The sequence below is a fragment of the Micropterus salmoides genome, unplaced genomic scaffold (assembly GCF_014851395.1).
Source record: "Micropterus salmoides isolate LMB-PRFRI ecotype aquatic unplaced genomic scaffold, ASM1485139v1 Ms_hic_scaffold_1, whole genome shotgun sequence".
NCBI classification, from domain to species: Eukaryota; Metazoa; Chordata; class Actinopteri; order Centrarchiformes; family Centrarchidae; genus Micropterus; species Micropterus salmoides.
Genome location: NW_024040040.1, coordinates 51,770,357 through 51,787,131, shown reverse-complemented (window position 1 = coordinate 51,787,131; position 16,775 = coordinate 51,770,357). Strand labels below are relative to the sequence as shown.

At 39.4% G+C, this 16,775-nt stretch overlaps 1 pseudogene; it reads right to left on the bottom strand.

Moving 5' to 3' along the window:
• Nucleotides 1-28: 28 nt before the first annotated feature.
• On the bottom strand, nt 29-12,679 carry LOC119885569 (annotated as a pseudogene).
• Nucleotides 12,680-16,775: the final 4,096 nt, after the last annotated feature.

Genomic DNA, 16,775 nt, shown 5'->3' with positions numbered 1-16,775 from the left:
CACATGAGCACTTATCAGTCCTGAAACATCACCGTGGCAGATCCATGATGAATTGTAGGCGTTGGCCTCCTTTGCTGCAGTGATGATTTCTTCCATGGAGACACCGGGTCTACCATAGCGTATATTCTCAGCAACGGTGGTGGCAAACAGCACAGGCTCCTGCTCTACAATGCCAATCAGCGAACGCAGCCATTGGATGTTCAGCCCTCTGATGTCATGACCATCCAGGGTCACCTGAAATGAAGGGCACAGAGAGCAGCGGGTTTTGGTAAAATTGATGGATGATACTATTAAGGTGCTTTGCTGCTATAATGTGGTTTTTTTGCAACAATGCTAGTTTCAAATAGTAAGGTCGTTAGTCTTGTGCATAACCTTCATTGTGCTATAAGAAGCTATTTCCTTCTCTAGAAGCTGAAATGAATAAGAAAGTAAGGTGTGCAAAGACCTCTAATTCCAGTAAAAGTGAAAAATGAGGCTGTGAGGACCCATTGGCTGAATAATGAAACAGATTATCATGTACTTCTATTACCCTCGGGGATGGTTATTTTGAAACGAACAGAATAAAGCTTAAAAGGAAGGAGGCGGCAGCTACAGTGAGTCGAAGGAATCTTCAATCTCAGGAAAAGGGACCACTAATAAATGAATCACAGTACATTATGTGAGTGTTGCATGTTCATTTTGACTTGACACACCTACCATGCCCTCTTTAGGGTCATAGAAGCGCTGGATGAGCTGAATAGCAGTACTCTTCCCAGCTCCACTTGGACCAACAAAGGCTGTGGTCTCCCCGGACTTCACTGCAACACTGAGCTGGTCCAGGATCTGAGTAGAGACACCGTGGCAAAGGTGACACTGAAACTTTTCTGCAACTTTCAATCAAATTCTACCCTCAGTATATACAGTGAGGAAAATAAGTATTTGAACACCCTGCTATTTTGCAAGTTCTCCCACTTAGAAATCATGGAGGGGTCTGAAATTGTCATCGTAGGTGCATGTCCACTGTGAGAGACATAATCTAAAAAAAATAATCCAGAAATCACAATGTATGATTTTTTAACTATTTATTTGTATGATACAGCTGCAAATAAGTATTTGAACACCTGTCTATCAGCTAGAATTCTGACTCTCAAAGACCTGTTAGTCTGCCTTCAAAATGTCCACCTCCACTCCATTTATTATCCTAAATTAGATGCACCTGTTTGAGGTTGTTAGCTGCATAAAGACACCTGTCCACCCCATACAATCAGTAAGAATCCAACTACTAACATGGCCAAGACCAAAGAGCTGTCCAAAGACACTAGAGACAAAATTGTACACCTCCGCAAGGCTGGAAAGGGCTACGGGGAAATTGCCAAGCAGCTTGGTGAAAAAAGGTCCACTGTTGGAGCAATCATTAGAAAATGGAAGAAGCTAAACATGACTGTCAATCTCCCTCGGACTGGGGCTCCATGCAAGATCTCACCTCGTGGGGTCTCAATGATCCTAAGAAAGGTGAGAAATCAGCCCAGAACTACACGGGAGGAGCCGGTCAATGACCTGAAAAGAGCTGGGACCACCGTTTCCAAGGTTACTGTTGGTAATACACTAAGACGTCATGGTTTGAAATTACGCATGGCACGGAAGGTTCCCCTGCTTAAACCAGCACATGTCAAGGCCCGTCTTCAGTTTGCCAATGACCATTTGGATGATCCAAAGGAGTCATGGGAGAAAGTCATGTGGTCAGATGAGACCAAAATAGAACTTTTTGTTCATAATTCCACTAACCGTGTTTGGAGGAAGAAGAATGATGAGTACCATCCCAAGAACACCATCCCTACTGTGAAGCATGGGGGTGGTAGCATCATGCTTTGGGGGTGTTTTTCTGCACATGGGACAGGGCGACTGCACTGTATTAAGGAGAGGATGACCGGGGCCATGTATTGCGAGATTTTGGGGAACAACCTCCTTCCCTCAGTTAGAGCATTGAAGATGGGTCGAGGCCGGGTCTTCCAACATGACAATGACCCGAAGCACACAGCCAGGATAACCAAGGAGTGGCTCTGTAAGAAGCATATCAAGGTTCTGGCGTGGCCTAGCCAGTCTCCAGACCTACACCTAATAGAGAATCTTTGGAGGGAGCTCGAACTCCGTGTTTCTCAGCGACAGCCCAGAAACCTGACTGATCTAGAGAAGATCTGTGTGGAGGAGTGGGCCAAAATCCCTCCTGCAGTGTGTGCGAACCTGGTGAAAAACTACGGGAAACGTTTGACCTATGTAATTGCAAACAAAGGCTACTGTACCAAATATTAACATTGATTTTCTCAGGTGTTCAAATACTTATTTGCAGCTGTATCATACAAATAAATAGTTAAAAATCATACATTGTGATTTCTGGATTTTTTTCTTTAGATTATGTCTCTCACAGTGGACATGCACCTAGATGACAATTTCAGACCCCTCCATGATTTGTAAGTGGGAGAGCTTGCAAAATAGCAGGGTGTTCAAATACTTATTTTCCTCACTGTATATGTGTATATATGTGTAATATTGAATGTAGAATCCTGCAAGTACCTTGACTTCAGGTCTGGAGGGGTAGTAGAAGGTGACATTGTGAAACTCAATATCTCCTTTGACCCTGTCGAGCTTATATCCAGCCTCAGATAAACAGTCAATCTCTGGCTCCTGACGGTGACATATTTAAGCAATGAGACTTATTTCCTGTGAAAATGCAGTACAATGTAAAGATCAAAATCTTCCAAATTATAACATCAAGCATTCTCACTCTGTCAATAGTCTCAAAGATGAGGGTAGCAGCTCCACGGCCTGCAGCAAATGCCTCCAGACATGGGGAGGCCTGCCCCAAATTCATGGCTCCTACCAAGACACCAAAGAATACCTGGAATGAAGAGATCAGTACATTATAGATGCAAAAAAACACATACATGATCATGTTCATGTTTTGTCTATATGGTAAATGCGATACCTGCAGTAGTGTTCCTGGTGTGTACTCCTCTGTGTCCAACACTAGACTAGAGCCATACCAGAAAGCCAATGCATAGCACAGAAAGATGACCATCCACATAAATCCAGTGAAAAACCCCATAACAAGACCCTTCCTGATGCCCCAGCGCTGCGCTGAGATTAAGTTATTGTCGTACCTGTAGAGGAGGAGAGGAGCTCACATAGGCTGCGTTTATATTGGGGGGGAAAGTCAATCTACAAGTTTAATCTGGCAGATTTTACCTTTTCACCTCTTTTTTCTCACCACCAAAAGCAGCCACAGTCCTAATGGAGGAGAGGACCTCGTCAGCTACAGCTCCAGCTTTGGCGTAGGCCTGCAGTTCCATTCCTGTTAGCTTAGCAACAAACTAGAGGACACAGTGATGCAAAGTTGATAGAGACGAGGCAACAAGTAAAGACAAGTCAAGTAACGAGAAGCTGAGTTAAGAGTCATGTCAGAGAGGTCAGAAGTCCAAAGTCAACAAGTCAGGTCAAGAGAAGTCAGGACATCAAGTCAGGTCTAGAGAAGTCAGGACATCAAGTCAGGTCAGGACATCAAGTCAGGTCAAGAGAAATCAGGACATCAAGTCAGGTCAAGAGAAGTCAGGACAACAAGTCAGGTCAAGAGAAATCAGGACATCAAGTCAGGTCAAGAGAAGTCAGGACAACAAGTCAGGTCAAGAGAAATCAGGACATCAAGTCAGGTCAAGAGAAGTCAGGACATCAAGTCAGGTCAAGAGAAATCAGGACATCAAGTCAGGTCAAGAGAAGTCAGGACAACAAGTCAGGTCAAGAGAAATCAGGACATCAAGTCAGGTCAAGAGAAGTCAGGACATCAAGTCAGGTCAAGAGAAGTCAGGACAACAAGTCAGGTCAAGAGAAATCAGGACAACAAGTCAGGTCAAGAGAAGTCAGGACAACAAGTCAGGTCAAGAGAAGTCAGGACAACAAGTCAGGTCAAGAGAAGTCAGGACATCAAGTCAGGTCAAGAGAAGTCAGGACAACAAGTCAGGTCAAGAGAAGTCAGGACAACAAGTCAGGTCAAGAGAAGTCAGGACAACAAGTCAGGTCAAGAGAAGTCAGGACATCAAGTCAGGTCAAGAGAAGTCAGGACAACAAGTCAGGTCAAGAGAAATCAGGACATCAAGTCAGGTCAAGAGAAGTCAGGACAACAAGTCAGGTCAAGAGAAGTCGAATTAAGAGAAGCCAAGTAAAGAGGTCAGGTCAAAAAATCAAGTCAAGAAAAGTCGAATTGAAATAAGTCAGGGAAAGTTAAGTCATCGTATCAGATCAAGAGAAGTCAAATCAACAAGTCAAGAGAAGCCAAGTCTCACCAGAGCCATAAGACCAGCTCCAATCCCAATCAGTGGACTTGCTGAGACAATGACAAGTGTTAACTTCCATCCTTTGATAAAGCCAATGCAGAAACCACCCACAAAGGTGGTGAAGCGCTGCAAAAAAATGGCAACTTGATCCGCAATGGCATCATTGATCTTGTTGATATCACTGTAATACAGAAATAACTACTGTAACACACACAATACTCCACAATAGTCCATGAGACAGAAATCAAGTCATCATTGTCCCACTCACTCTGACATGCGAGTATTAAGCTCCCCTATAGAGGTGCAGTCGAACCAGCCGATCTCCATCCTCATCACTTTGCTGAAGTACAATTTCCTGATGAGCAGAATCTGCCTTGCAGCTGCCGTCACCCACAGGGAAATCTATCAGTCGTAAAAGAGACGTTATGCTCTCGACTCTTCTCAACTATAAAAGCAAGCAGGGCAGCAGGAAGGTATCAAGACCTCTGAAGAGAAGTTTCACATGTCAAATGTTTATAGAGTGTTTGACATGATGAAGTTTGGCTTATTTGACAACTTACTCACTCAGAAAACAATTGTATATTTTCTTCTGTGGCTCTAAATAGCCCTTGTGTGATAGTGATAGCACCAGGTTTCTGGTTTGGTTGGAGTCTTTTTCAAACCATGTGGATTTTAAAAAATGTGCGCATTTGTGAGGAGAGGTGGGTCTAATCAGGAAACGCTGCTGAGTTGCATTATGGGAAATGTAGGATCCAGTTTTGGAGATTGACACAAACTTGGGACTAAAAGTCAGGATATCTCCGCCTCTCATGCTTTTGATCATTCTTTTTTTAATCTCTCTTGCAAGCCTCCAAACTTAATGAACACGTATTATTAAATCTCTAAACCATTTAGATTTAACTGATTCATAGTAGGTTTGAAATGGGCCTATAGTTCATCATCAGTGAGGTGGCTAGATTGTTAAGAAAGACAGAATAATAGTAGTAGTATAATAACAGTTTTTAGGGGCTGTGTGAGAAATACCCTGAGAGAAGGGAAGAGTAGACTATTTGCAGAAGATCTGATGTCATGCAACATTTGTTTTAAAGCTGGTAATCAAAAGATAAAGGCATCAGGAGGGGGGTTTCAAATGCAGCACAATTTCCTCCATGATTTCATTGTTGAAAGGATCAAATTGTGTCTAATTACATAGTCTCTTTGTATGAAAAAACAATCACAGTTTAAGACCAACCTGAAAGTATCCCAGGATGAATACTGCTGCTCCAATTCCAACATAATAGTAAGCAAAATTGGTCATTTCATATTCAATGTCAAGAAGCCTGAAAGACAGCACAAATACAGTAAATACATCATGAAGACTACAAAACCACATAGGCGCTTTAACACAGATCTAAAACTTTTAATATCACATCTTATATATATTTTTGATGTTGGAAAAAGACCACCTCATGCATTTCTCACAACCCACTTACCCACACGACCTGCCCTTCAGCGGTGTGAGCATTTCCCATGTTGAATTGTTCATGAAGCTCCAGTCTGACTGGTTCAGCTTTGTGATCAGGCTGTTCCCTGCAGTGTAGTTCCTCTTCCACTGGATAGTGTTGTTCACACACTCCTTCCTGTCGTCCCTTAGCTCGTTGAGCTCGATGTCATACTCGACGAAGGTGTCGGTGAGCAAGCCAAACACCAGCAGCACGAGGGGCTGGGCCGAGCCGTGCAGCACTGCACACACGCTACCCATCACCATCATCAGCAAGTCGTTGCATGTGGAAAAACGGAACTGGAAAACACACACTTGCATTGTGTGGACAAATCTCAAGAAGACATGAGGGCAGAGGGCAAGTGTTACACAGTGAAGAATGGAAACTGGAAACGTGTTTTACCAGCTGAAAGAAGCCAACCCTTATCGCTGGTTGCTCTGCCTTTCCTGGACCTCTGTTTGGAATAGAAGGCCAGTCAGTTTTATTATGAGGTGAATGTGACAAAATATCCACAGTCTGATTTTGCTCTCTTCTACTCACTTCTCATTGTCCTTGGAAGTTGTCATGGTCCTGCATGGAAGGAAACAGAACACACTGTGAACTGCTCACACATCCTCTGGGTAACACTTTATAGTAAGATACAAAAGACACGTAAGAAATGCATGAATGTATGAGATGAATTCCTGCTGCTCAGGATTAATCACTATGAATATGTGTCATAATGCTTAATGGATCATTAAAGGGGTGTTGTTACTTAAAAAATACATTATATACTTTTAACTACATTGATGCTTGGGAGCTCAACACACTGCAACTTAGAAAACACATGCAAGTAGAGAGAAGCAGATGAAGAAAACATCCTAAACAATTTGACAACACATGCGCAGCATTTTCAATAAAGAAAACACTGCACGCTCCAAATATAAAAAACCAAAACACAACCAAATACAGAAATGCTGTATTTGGTTGTGTTTTGTGGTGTGTTGAGCTCTCAGGACTACCATAAATAATTAAGCATTAATTTGTCAGATTAATTTATAGGGACTTGATCCAACCCATACATTAGTAAGGCATTACTTAAGCTTATGTTTTGTAGCCTTATTATAAAGGGTACTCTAATGTAGCAGTGCTGCTGAAGACTGCATAGAACTGGAAATTTGTCTTTTGTCTCACTTAAGACATAGCAAACACATTTAAATAGGTCTGCCTGCATACACACCTATATGTAGTAGGGAAGAGCGGGGTGAGTTGAGCCACGTTTTACTTGAGGCATCTTTAAAGTGAGAACATAGCAGTAATGTCTTTGACTAAAATATGTAAATATATTTCAGGCCCATCTCTAGGAATAATCACGTTGGATCTAATATAAACAGTTTTCAAATATGACTTTCCAAAAACCAAGTGGTCTCTTGGCCCCCAGTGGGGGGTAAGTTGAGCGACATGGGAGCCAGAGACATCACTTACCATAGTTCCAACTCAAATACCAATTCAAAACATTTCATTGCACTTAGATAGTGTTGCAGCTACATTTCTGATACGTCTCCTACTTGTTTCATATAATGTATCACTTCAACGTCATCCTGTTGACCTTCATGTCCCGCGCCACGAGACAAATGTGCTTTCCATTCTGTCATTCTCCCACTACTCTGTCCAAATCTGCAAGAGGAGTTGAAGCCCTGTCTTTCTCTGTCTCGCTCTTAGAGAAGCATGGCATGATGGTTTCTGGTCTAAAATTCATGTCATATCACTTCTGTGATAAAATGTAAGAATGCAATGTAGAATTACAGTAAAATCTCTGGCTCAACTTTCCACAGGTTGTTTGGTTCAAATTACCCCATCTAGCAGTTTAGCCTCATATTGTTCACTGATTCTTGAGATAAGGGACAAAACAAGTTTTAGGTCTACTTTTTTTTTTTTTTTAATACTACATTAATTTGAAATTTAAATATTTATTTCAGCTAACAAACCATGAAAAACTTTTTCCTGAAAATTGAAATTTATTCACTTCATAACTTAATTTGTGTCAACTCCATCAGACACACCAAAAATCATGTTATTTTAATTTGATTATTTCAATAAGGGTGTAAAGTCCTAAAGTATATAATAATGGGTTTTGGTAACATGGTTGAGTAATAAAATGCATTATTTATATTTCAGATTTCACAATATTTTGAAAAATCAGATTTTGAAATTCCTTAATTTTGTACATTCCTTTTTAATATTGGGCATATTTAATCAATGTTCTTAGGCAAAGAAGACATGCTTGCATGTAGTTCAGCTGGAATTTTAATATATATACACAATAAATTGAACAATTTATTTGTAAATTTCTTTGTAAAAAGAAAAAACCTCCTGTAACAGTGCTGACAATTACTGACGGTGTTGACAAACAATTGATGGAGATAGTGTTTAACTAACAACTGGTTGTGATAACAACAGATTGATTAATGATATTTCATTGTAACTGTGTAATTGTAACTCTAACTGTGTCCAGACTTGGTCTTCCTTCCTCCTTCCAATTGCTCACTGGAAAATCAAAGAAAACTGTCAGAGACTAATAATACATCAATGTCTCAGTAAAGTTTCTAGTTTAAAATCTTCTTTGCAGAAACTTGGAAGGTAATTTCATTTTCATTTTCCCCTGAGAAATAACTTTTCATACTCTCCTTCACATAACATGGGGTAGTTGTGGGATAGTGGACAGTTAGTAGGATGGCTGCCCGGTAACCAAAAGGTTGTCAGTTCAAATCCCACCTGGGAACATCACCACTAGTGTGCCCTCAAGGAAGGCACTTAAACATAAATTACTCTGGGGTTTTCACATCCCTTTCCCTGTTTCATTGAAAGCAGTGCTAGTGTCAGTGATTTGAATAAATGTCAGTAATTGCTGATAAACTTACATATTTGATTAGAAGTCAAAGATCAGTAATACATAGGAATAGGATAGGTTTAGATCTAGAACTTGCAAGGTTGGTTATTCTGCAGTGTAATAAATCCAACTATGTTTTTCCACATGGCTTCAGACAGATAAGTACTAGGATTCACTTAAATTTCTCTCTAAAGGTAAGTTGAATAGGTAAGTATTTTGTCTGCTTTGGAATACATACTTTCTGAACAGGTAAGTGTTGCAGGCACAATAAGTATACTGATATTTGTCTGACATGCATGACTTAGGCATTGGGAAACGGGCGTCGGGCATGCTTGCGCTCGCTGGAGTCCATTACATCAGGGGCTATGCTGTACAGCTCTCTTGTACGGCTTGATTGGAGCGGCGATGCCTTCCCGATTAGTTTAAGGAGAATGTCTTTGACTGGACAGAAACAGACATCGTGTTTTGGGTGAGCATTTGCTGTTGGACCATGAGGGTGCAGAAACTCCACTTTCACATCTTGGTGATCAGTGTCTACATCAATGGCCTTTTCCAGCCACCGGTGGTCATCATACCATACCTTACCACTGCTAACCAGTCTCCATCCTCAATGCTATCAACAGTTATTTTTTGACTATAGTGCCCTCAGGACCTTTCAGCGGATCCTCTTCCATTTCCTCTCCCATAAACTCTTCTATTTGCTCCCTCTCCTCCTCCATCTCCTCGATCAACATAGCCAAAGGACCTTTCTTCCTTGCACTTACATCATTTTGCTGTGCCTCTGTGCAGCTATGTAAACAAAAAGTAGCTGGGGTAAAGTATTGGCAATTCAATGGCTCACTGCAAAACGTTGATAGCTGCGTGTGGCGGACACTATTTAGATGTGGGATGACCTGGTGTATTTTTCTTGTTGCTGGAACCTGTTTGAGTTGTTGCTTGAGAAGTGTGTCATAGTTTTCCATGTCTTCTTCTCCAGTTGGATACAGCTGAACACCATGCAGACGGAGATTCAAAGAACTGCCTTTTCACCCTTGGTGTAATACATTCTAGTATGAAGATTCAACTGTGTCAAATTCTGGCTGAAATGGAAGGCTTGAACTTCAGAGGCATACCTACACTTCCACAACATGTATGATCACTGTGTTCTCACTGCAGGTCTCAATTGAATTTCTGTGTGCTTTTTCTTGATTATGAACCAAGCACACATGTGTTGTGGTCTCACTTCTAAGTTTCTCCTCGTATAGATGGAGCAGACTCCCGCTGTGCAACAAAAGTTTCACGCTGAAGTAGATCACACTAGGTGTTTCTTCTTGAACTCGCTCCCACTGCCTCCATTCAACAATGATTTCACCTTGCTCTGGGGACAGAACTGTGTGTTTGTTTGAGCACCTTAAACAGGTGTGAAGAAGACAGGTTTCACTTGCTGGAGAGCAACAAACTAATTGAGAGTTGTCCTCTAGTTTGTCCGACTTCAAACTGGTTGAACACCTGATGACTTTAGAACCTGAAGCATTAAGCGTGCATTTTCATGATACTTCCTGTCAGATGCCTTTGGTGCTGTAACATAGAAGGGCCGCAGACCACAGAAGGAAGAGTAGCTGAGCTTTGCTGTTGAGAAACTCACTGTGGAGGTTGATCGTGGAGTCAGACAGAATCATTCACTGGCGCTTAAGCTTGTTCCTTGTGATGGTGTCATTTTTATCTGTTGTTATGCGAGAAGAGTACACGAAGAACTCCTGAACAGTCTGTCTGATACCCTGATACTTTGTTTCTTCTCACTGACTAACTCGTAAGTCAAACCAAACTGGCGGATCTTATGAAGAAGGTGACAGTTTTTCAGAGTCTTGCCTGATAATGTCAGTTTGTGACCAGCTGGTTTGTCAGTTTCCCGTCTCTGTGACAAAGGAGTTCGTTTGTTCATGTTAATTCTCGGCAGAGAACATTGTGGAAGATAAGAGCTCTCTTGATGTTAGGATTCCTAAACTGGCTTCCTGAAATCATCCTCTTCGTTTCTGTCTGTGGAGAGTCTATTATTTCTTTCTTGTTTGGGATTGGATTTGTAAATTATTAGAGCCTTCTTTTTGCAGTCAGTTTCACTGTTTCATTATCATCTTAATTTTCTATTTCAAAACTTTCCTTTGAATGCCCTTTTCTAGTTTTTCCTCTCACTTGCATGATTACATCTGCTCGTAGATGGCTCTTCAGTAGTCTGGTCTGGTGGACTTTCTGGGGGGGGGGGGTCTGCTTGCTGCACTGCATTCTGCCACGCCCTGCCCTTTCTAAACCTTTTCTGAGCACCCTTCCAATACCTTCTCTGATGTCTCTCCACAATCTCCTATTTGTCTCACTTTTTCAATCCTCTTCTTCCACCTTTGTCTTTCATTCCTCTCTTCTGCTGTCTGTGCCACTGTTTGCTTTCTCTCTTCTCTTTCTTTGATACTCCCTGTTTCTCTTTCTCTGCTCTTCCACTGACAGTTTCTGTCTAGCCATGCTTGCCAACAAAACAGATCAACGTTTTACATATGAGTTTGTCTTTAGTGTCAGTATCATAAAATTGAAAACTTACCAGACCAATTGTCCTACAGCTGCATCCAACTAGAGCAGGAAGTGGAAAAGGTGTCCTCAGGGTTATAGTTGCGAATGACAAATCCTGATTTTTTTGAAGGATGATAAAAAATCTGACGGAGTTCACGAAAAGTGAGGACGCAACTTTGATGGCCAGTTTTTTATGGAAAACATACTTTAAAGTTAATTTCATTTGATACATGTTTATGCATTTGTAGCATTTTGTAGCAACATTTTTTTGGCAGTTTTGACAACTTGCTGAGGACAGGTTACCTTACATGTACTTTCCAAGTATAGAGCCTGCTTTTTAACAAATTTCAGTTAAATTATTTTTAATAAATGAAATTAATTGAATGAGTGTACACGTGTCCTTTAAATTTAACTTTTGATGTATTTTTATTATTATTAATTTCTTGATTTTTAACACAAATTAGACTTTGATGTAGGACATGTTTTTTTTTCAAACTTGACTGTAATTGTTCAGACACAAGAATCATGACCCCTTAAACATAAAAAGTAACTTTGAACAAGCAAAAAACAGTTGTAATGTATGACTCTTCAAAAATGTGTGGTCGCATGAACAATTCTGTCTATGGTTAGAGAGAAACGAGGGGTGGCTCAACTTCACCACAGGCTCAAATCACCCCACTCACCCCTACGTACACACAAGTACACATGGCCAAGGTCATTGACCTCTCTCTTTTGAGGAAACACTCATTTTCTACAAATATATTTCTTGAAAAGCCTTTCATTTATAGATCTTAAAACAACATCCAAGATTGTCTTCCAAAAACAAATTGTGAAACATAATATACCCCAAAGAACACTATACTTACATGTAGGAGCCAGCTGGTTCTGCAACCCAAACATAGAATAGGTATTTAACTAAATTTACATCTCAAGCTGAAACTCATAATCATAATTTATTATTCAAATAAAATACACATCCATATTATTTGATTATATGTGGAGAATTTTTATTTAATAAATCTTTACTGTCTAGTGCATTACCTTCATCTGAAAACTCATAGCTGTGGTTTTCCTGTCCCAGTTTTTTAATGCTTTGCAATTTCACTGATCCAGCTGGCATGTTGACTCATCTAGCAAAAGAAAGCGTATTCAGATGTGTAAAACCAGAATAATTAATTTATGACGGTCATGTCAAAATTTAAATCCCTTAGAGTATATTTTGTTTTTAGCAGTGATTCGCTTTTGAGGAAAAATTTAAAAAAGCTTTTGAGTCATGAGATATTATGAGTATGCTTAAAAATGAGAAACTTACCTGCTCGTTTCCTTTTTAAGAGAAAACTATCTTTCTTATTCTTGATTGAAACGAATCATGGGTTCAAGTCAAAGTAAACCAGAATCAACAGCAGCACTCCAGTCCAGTATCAGATGTTACGTTCCCCAGTGAGTTGTAGTTGTGGCAGATTGTCACTTGCATATAGCACGACACACTATGTACCTTGGCAGAGCTTCACGTGCTCTTATTGAACAGAACTAGGGTAGGGTGGAACTTGGGGTCAGAGTATTTTGTTTGAGGTAAGTGTCCTGTCGGTTTATGCAGCCGAAAAGGCCAGTAACCTTGCCGGGCAAACATTTTACCTGCAGAGGCCCTGCACTGTTTCTGCATCATTACAAGCTGAACGTGACAAACTTGTTCACACAGGTGATGGCTTTCAATGAGCATTAAGTAATCCTTAAGACAATGAGATATTTCAAGATTTTTAAGGTGTGAAATTATTAAGTTTAATGTGCTTCTACAGAACAATTAACACCTTAAGTAAGGCTTCAAACATGAAAATCTTGTTCAATTGTTTGTTTACATGGTGCAGACACCAATAATTTAAATTCCTATAAAAATGTACACTGGATTATTACGCTAGCTTGCCTGTCAGCCAGCAGATAATACTAATAAACTGGATGCAGCAAAAACCTAACTGTGTCAACATTGAGAGTTGGTTGAAGGAGTGTTTGGGCTGTAGAAAGGGCTTATTTCTCCAAGACTGCATAAGGTCCTGATTAGTGCAGGAGTCAGTAGGATTTAAACAAAGACCAGAAGCTTTAGCAAACAATTCTTCAGTTGTTTAGCTGGTGTAATCTGAGAGCTGTCCTTTAAAAACAAGGTTGTGACAGCATCAGTGGACATTTATTCACATTCATTTACATTTGAGATTATTATACAGTGTTTTTATTGCTTTACAAAAGAAATCTCTAAAGCAAGATCTCCCAAGTGAATGATGATGCTCAATAGTGTCAGAAGCCTGGAAAATGTTTTCTGAAATCCGGTGTGAATTATGAAGGAGAAATCTATGGTCTATTATTATGATAGATGTGTCTACTGGACGTAAACCTTAAGTGAGCATCATCGATTATAAATATAAGTACTGTTTTATTTGTTCTTGCAAGTTTCAGGGCTAACATTTAACATCATTATTTAACGCACATTGGACAACAGTTGTCAAACAAAATCTTTGTTAGTAGTTCCTAAATTACTAACCTCATTAACTGAAAGCAGCATAAACCAAACAACACTGACAGCTGGTTGAAGGACTTTTTGGACTTAATAATCACATCTGACGCTATTAACCTTTTAAAAGAAAAACACATAACACATTTTTCTTCATACAAACGACAAGTTTCATTCTTAATCAATGAAACACTACCTCAAATCAGTACACTTCCTTACACTGTTGCTGCTACAGCTTTACTTGGTCTGTTATGAACATTAGTTTATTGTTTAGTAGTTAATTCTATAAAAACAGACATTGCTGACTTAATGGCTCTTCCCTACTAATTCTACTTATATCCCATAATCAGCACACTGTTCTGCAAAAGTTGCATAGAGGTGCTTTAAAGCTACAACAACAACACAGTTTTACTATACATGTGAGCATGAGCTGAAAGTGTGTGTAGATGTTGCCACAAGTTCAAGACCTTCTGCACTAGAGGTTATTGCTCTCTTTCTGCTTGACTTCCTGGTCAGCTGCAGCTTAACATTTTCATACTGCTAAACAAAATACTGCCAGTTTCAAATACACACACACACACAGAAAGGCAAAGTGAAGGTTGAACACCCTCTAAACCTAATAATTACTTAAAATGTCAGCTGACCTTTTGTTGCAACTTATTAACCTTACATTACCCCCAGCCTAAATATAAAACTAAATCTAATACTGAAGTTTTCTGTTGAAGGTTTGTTTATATCATCAATCATCATCAACAACAGGGCTATATCTTAGATTTTAATTATTTAAACTCACACAAAATGCTTAATTTTCATCTTTAAATCAGACCCTGAGAATCTACTCCTTGTGATTTATATTCATAAATGTATGTTGTAAATTTCTATTATACTAAAACATCAATTACAGGCGTTTGCAGCATTTACATGTGCAAGACTTTGCAATTGCACCTTTATTCTTGTAGAGAGCATTCTTCAAAGAGTGCTTGAAGGCAGCATCTGGACAGCAGGGAATGAATTACCAAACAACACTGCTGCCACCTTGTGGTTAAAATGTATAATGCTTCAGATGACCCTTGGCACACACTGAATGAAAAGGTTGAATGTGGGAACAATTTTGTTGACTGTAAAGAAATATGCTGAGGTGTGGGGCAGTTATTTCACACATATACCGAGAATAATAGCTATATAGCCTTCTGGTAGACACAAGGCCCGTCCTGCGTATGGAATTATTTGGGTTTCACATCCTGTTTAGTTCAACAGAGGTAGGATGTTTAAAGATCGATGTGCATAAGCATAAAAAAGAAGGTTTTTGGTGGGTCTGATATCAAAAGCCTAAACAATGGAGATAGTTAAACCTTGACGCTTGGATGTATGTTGTTGTTTCACAACACAAGTTTTGTGTGAGAGGGCAGTCACAGCTGACCGTAGACAATCTATTGTCTGAAGATTTTCATTCTTACTTACTTACTACAAATAGCAGCATTAACAAGACAGAAAACAGTTTCACATTGCAAAAGTCACAGCAATATTTATGACATCTATTTAGCAAAACAGGAAACACAACCACCAACCAAAAAAGTAGGAACTAAACAGTCATTCTTTATTGCATCAACAATGTCAGTAGCTAACGCTAGAAAATAGGAAGCCGTTTGTTGTCCCGCTGCCATTAGAACTGCTTTTGCTCATGCTAACTCAGTTCCACCAGCCATCCAGGGATTTCATATTTAAGAGGAGTCAGTCAAAGCTGCTGTCACTAATAGAGGAGGCTCAACTTTAACTCTGAAGCTGTGAAGCACCAAAGGAACTGATAATAATGTCACAGAAAAACAAAAGACAGACCAATGTTAGCGGCTAGCTTCTGGAGAAAGTCAAAGGCCTTTTAAATAGCTGATGGGAGACCAAACAAAAGCTACAGGGTAGGTGAATATTGGACTTAAATTCATTAGGTGAATGAAATGTTGCTCTTATCTGATGAAAGTGTGAGTTGTCAAGTGTTTGTGAGCACCAAGTTAGCAAAAAACAACCTAAGAAGGTGATATACAAGTTGCTGGTCTAGCTTGTCTTGGAGTTATTCTGCTTCCTAGTGGCTAAAAATTGATAAATGCAGAGTCAAATTCATATATCAAGAACCATTTCATTCCAAAATGAGGACATAAAATGCTTACTGGCATAATTAAAAACACAACAGAGTGATGTTGTCATGTTGTAACAAGTGAAGCCTATTTTGCCATTCATGTGACCCTGAAGTTGCTTTAAAAAACTGTTTTTATGACAGCTCAGGATAAGCTGAGAGTGATTTTGAAACTGTTATAATCCCCTTTTCGTGTTCATTATGTGAAGCCCTAAAAAACCTGGGATTAGTGCAGCATTTTTGCTCAGCACTGAAACATTTTTAATTAACATTTCTTCACCTTCCACCTCAGCCTCAAGGGACAGGTGGACAAGAAGTTTCTGCAAGTTTCTTCAACGTAAATGCAAGAAATGTCATTAAATTTTATTAACTTTTCTGTGAAATAATATTATGTTTTGCACTTAAGGGCCAATATGTTTTTACCCTAGTGTATGTCTTGCATGCAACCCTTCTCAAACAACTAATAATGAATTACACAGGCAAGAGAGGTACAGGCACATTACTTTAATATGCTAATTTTGTGTCAGTGAGAAATATTGTACTTATTACTCCAGTATATGTATCTAAAAGATGTAGTTGCTATTAGGTTGCAAATAAATTTTCACATTGAGCAGAACATAAGTTTGCAAACAATGATTCACAGCTAGTTTTAAAACTATCTGACATTCCTTGAACTAGTCTGAATTGGCTCTACTGGACCAAATAAAATTTTACTGTTTAAACAGTTTAATATACACTACATGTAGTAAGAGAGCATATAGTACAGTTAAATGTATTATTTATTATATCAACTCTCAACTGACCAGCTAATTATAAACAGGAGAGACCATGAAAAAGACATGATATTATACTACGTTACATTACATACAGGTACAGGTGAAATAAATACATAAAGAAATGTGGAAATATATAAATAAATCAATAAATACAAAACAGACACTATTCTTTATTTCTATTG